Source organism: Gymnoscopelus braueri, assembly GCF_963280865.1.
Source record: "Gymnoscopelus braueri genome assembly, chromosome: 15".
NCBI classification, from domain to species: domain Eukaryota; kingdom Metazoa; phylum Chordata; class Actinopteri; order Myctophiformes; family Myctophidae; genus Gymnoscopelus; species Gymnoscopelus braueri.
Window position 1 is genome coordinate 51,056,910 of NC_137620.1, and position 5,000 is coordinate 51,061,909.

The following is a 5,000-nucleotide window of genomic DNA, read 5'->3' on the forward strand; positions in this document are numbered from 1 at the left end:
CAAACGTGGACAATACATCTAAAATAATTGCTCCATTGATTATAAATTGATAATTCAAAATAATGCTCCTCATTAACTTACATTGTACGGTGAAACAGATCTCAAAATCACTCTTTTTAGCACGTAAACAAACACAAACAAAGCTGATTCAGACAATATAGAACATCACATAACCCACTGTTTGTTTATTTAATACTACTGGGTTATGTGATGTTCTATATTGTCTGAATCAGCTTTGTGTGTGTTTGTTTAGGTGCTAAAAGAGCTTTGAGATCTGTTTCAGCGTACAATGTAAGGACTGGACTGATCACTAATGGGACCCATTGGTGCTCACAGGGACCCTTCAAAGGGACCCAAAGACCCCTAGATATGTCATTATGACACACATTAACCCATCTGTGGCACTTTTTCATTTGAGCTAAAAAGCATTATTTTACACTTTGGCTATTCAAAAATAGCAGATCTACAAGCTCGTAGCGAGTGCCGCGCTACGAGCTTGTAGATCTGCTATTTTTGAAAAATCGTGAAAACGTGTGCAAATCTTTAAATATATATATTCTTTTAAAGCAAACATTAACTCTAATCTGTGCTTCTGGGGGGTCCCTGGAACAACACACTTTGAGATGGGGGTCCGCAGACAAATAGATATCATGTTGGGGGTCCTTGACATGAAAAAGTTTGAGAACCACTGATATTATAGCAACAGACGATACGTTAAAAAACTCCTAAAAAGACGGTTAGTATTTAGAAGACATTTGTAGAATCCCCCAGAAGCAAAGATCTGAGTTACAAATGTTCACTTTAAAAAACATATATTCAAAGAACAAATGTTCATGATTAAAAATGAATTCCGAGTGCAGTGCTACGAGCTTGTAGATCTGCTATTTTTGAACAGCCAAAGAAATCTAAAATGACACAGATATGCGTTCCTGTATTCAACAGTTGAATCTACACTCTCAGAGTTACAGACCTGTAAGGGTCCAAACTATCATCTTTATCAGTCCAAGGACCCCCTAGCTGAGAGAGAGATGAAGCAGGGACCCCTTAGCTGAGAGAGATGAAGCAGGGACCCCTTAGCTGAGAGACAGAGATGAAGCAGCCCCCCCCCACACTACATATAGATTCATGTTAATGTGTTTTAACATCTAAGGACTTAAACCGTCAATACTTGACCTTTGGCCCGGTACTAGATCTGCTCTTTTTCCCCCCCTCTACTACACCAAAACCTCTTTGCCGAAAATAGCAGATCTACAAGCTCACGACGCGTTGTGAGTTTGTAGATCTGCTATTTTCTAACGTTCCCCGTTTCTGTGTGACCTACACTGTCAGAGCTGCCATGGGATTTATACAACTAGGACCACCATAAGAACCCTGAGAGGGTACAGATGGAACCAAATGGACCCTTCACTTTGAAACTATAGAAACTATAGGATCACAGGTAAACAATGAACCTAGCATCTGTCAGGGGGGGGGGGGGGCAATATCTTTGTGTGATAGAGTACAGAAGTCCTGATGTCACTGGTTCATCCTCTGGGTCCTAAAGTCATGTCTCTATGGAGAATAACATTGGGTCATCATAGAATCGTCTCATATAAGAATTGTGGTCCAAAAATAAACAAACTGTCTCTGTGATATTGTCAGGGAGGAGGTTCTGTATCGTTTATATTATATATAAATATAGATATTATCAGGGAGGAGGTTCTGTATGGTTTATGATAGTCAGTCACTTATATTTGATCTGTTTCTGGAGAAAATGTAACTAATTCGGCGGAAGTAACATTAATGTTTTCTCACCGTCAGTTGATGCTTCATATCCATAAGAGTCAAACCGCCGGGATCATTTGTTTATTTTTAGAACACAGTTCTTATTTGACGCGATATTAAATACGTCTATGGGGATTCAGAATGGGGGGGGGGGACCGCAAACCAGGTAGACAAACCTAGGATGTGTAAATTACGTCAGACTCCGGTGCTCTATAAGAACTTTACACTAACCACTTGAACCCTCCGTGTGTGTGTGTGTGTGTGTGTGTGTGTGTGTGTGTGTGTGTGTGTTACGCACATTACCTGTTGATTGTCAGTGTGCCGTATCAATATATATTAAGATTAATTATGACACCACATGAAAATTAAAGGTAGGGTAAGTGATTTACTTTGGTTAAAATAAGTGTTAAATAGCTCAATATTCTGATAGTACTCATTGCTATAGAGTGTTTGTTCAGTATTAGGAGTCTCCTTGTCTCTCCACCTCTTTATTAAACAGAAAATGCAGAAAATGTTTCATTTCCAATGTTATCCAATCAGGATAGAGAACTCAATCAGGATATAGATTAAACAAGTGAAATTGGAAGTGATGACACTAAGAAATGAGCAGACAAAATTAGAACTGGAACACTATAAAAATGAAGCTTAAAAATGGGTACTTTCTCCTGATTGGCTGAGATTTTGACACCTACCGGAAAATGTATTTTCTGTTTATTAACACATTGAATGCCAAAAACGGTCCGGACCGTTTTTGAGGGTCCAAACGAGAAGTGCCGAAAACGGTCCGGACCGTTTTTGACCCAATTCTATTTTTATACATGTGGGCCACGTGGGGCGCTAAAACGAAACTTTGACATCACCCAATGAGTTTCTGAGAAGAAGAGGCTGGATCTGGCTCCATGTCAAAAATCCTTCCGGTCGGCGTTTTCAATGTTATCTCCTTGATTAAAAGCTTAATATCTCCATTTCTTTTTAATGTGGTGGAAACGAGCCGTTTCCGATCGGCGATCACGCTGCAATGGAGGGTCGCGTTAGAAATATTATTGTTCCAGGCGTTAGTCGGGACCCTCCGCCGTCTCGCACGCACGCTTTGTTTACATGCATTTCCGCGTCGGGGCTTCTCACAGCACTCAACGTATAACGCAAGTGGATGAAGAAATGCTGGCACTCAACGTATAATATTTTAATAAACCTCTGGCACCCAATGTGTTAAAGAGCTGGAGAGACAGGGAGACTCCTGTTACTGAACAAACACTCTAGAGCAGGGGTGCCCACACTTTTTTGACTTGAGAACTACTTTGAAAATGACCAGCTCAACAAGATACCAACCACAAAAAAATATATATATATACCATTGTTGAAAATACTTTGTAATAAGTATAAGATAAATGCACTTGGGATAGGAAATGGAGAACATTAAAAAAAAATTAAAAGTTTTTTTTTAATACGTTTTTTTTATTGCGTGCTGCTGAAGTTTGCACGCAACACTCTTGAAAACAAAGCATTGCATTGTGGGTTTGCCTACTATAGAAGCCATGAAGTCAGTGAGCTGACAGGCCCTTCTTGATCAATCAAGTCACCTTCATTCAATTGGCAGATGCCAAAAATACTTTATTTTTTATTTTTTGGGGGGCATGTCATGTGGTCTACCTGCACAGCCTTTGTGATCTACTGGTAGATCGCAATCTACCTTTTGGGCACCCCTGCTCTAAAGCAATGATTACTATCAGAGTATAGTGCTTTAACCTTTTAACAAAATACTTTTTGTTTTAACCAAATAATATCACTTACCCTACCTTTAAATATTATACATAACAACCTTTATTCTTTTCTCCTTTAGAAATATGTTCAGGATGTAATGATCATCAGACAGGTGGGTTATTAGTCTAATGATCATTACATCCTCAACATGAATCAGACTCCCTCCTCAGTCAGTTAGGAGTTTGAATGAATGTAGCATGATGTGGAGGATGTGATTTGTATATCTGTATATAATAATATATATATATATATGTAACAGAGTGTCTCACAGCCTCAGCCTGATGACATAAAACTCTAATATCTCCCCCTGAATGTAGGGATAATCCTTTAGTCTAGTGCAGGGGTCCTCAACGTTTTCAGCCCAAGGACCCCCTAGCTGAGACAGAGATGAATGAATGAATACTATTGTGTTTCAGATTAAACTAGTTTTTACTGTTATTTTTTTTCCTCCACACCTAAACCTCTTTGCCAAAAATATCAGCGCTGCGAGGCGTTGTGAGCTTGTAGATCTGATATTTTTGGCTAAAGTTCTCCTCAGAAACAGGGATGCTAGGGTTCAAGTTGTTAATGTAAAAAAAATAAGAGATTTGTCGGACCCCGTGTAGTAACTCTGAGGACCCCCTAGGGGTCCCGGACCCCCTGTTGAAGACCCCTGGTTTAGTGGTTAAAATGTTGGCTTTCCATGCAGGGAGACCCGGGTTCGAATCCCAGGCTTTACATGTAGATGTGAAGGGACTTAGTTTAACTTGTAGATCGGCTGTTTTTGCTACTTTTGTGTGACATAGAATGGCGAAAGAATTTACGAAAAAAGTTAAAATACAGAGATAAGAGGTTTCTGTACAGTATATGTAATGTGTCCCTCAGTGTGTAAATATAGTGGTCCTCTACATCATTAAACAGACAGTATATGTAATGTGTTCCTCTGTAGTCAGTGTGTTAATATAGTGGTCCTCTACATCATCAGAGTTGCATCACCTCTGGATTAGACCATGCTCAGCTCTGCCATTGATTTGAAAGTCTGTCCTTTTTCACACCGGGGCTGTTTGCATGCCTGTATAAAGTACTTTTAATGTAACAAGAGTATTTCTACTTTGTGGTGTTGATACTCTAATTACTTCTTCCTCCTCTGAATAATAATTACAAGACAGTTTGGTATCTGAGGTTCATAATAACAGTGATTCATTCATGATAACAATAATCATTATTATTATTATTACACTGTGTCATTGTTGTGTGTGTGTGTGTGTGTGTGTGTGTGTGTGTGTGTGTGTGTGTGTGTGTGTGTGTGTGTGTGTGTGTGTGTGTGTGTGTGTGTGTGTGTGTGTGTGTGTGTGTGTGTGTGTGTGTGTGTGTGTCGTGCGCGCGCTCTCGCGTGGAAAGTTTAGGTTGTGTGTGGTGTAGGAAGTAGACACACACACACACACACACACACACACACACAGGTGATTACAAAGGATCTTGGTCTTTGGTGTGGG

At 39.7% G+C, this 5,000-nt stretch overlaps 1 protein-coding gene across 2 annotated transcripts in view; it reads left to right on the top strand.

Moving 5' to 3' along the window:
• Positions 1-5,000, top strand: part of LOC308102484 (ephrin type-B receptor 4b-like) — a 56,235-nt gene that overhangs the window by 1,897 nt on the left and 49,338 nt on the right. The window lies entirely within an intron of this gene.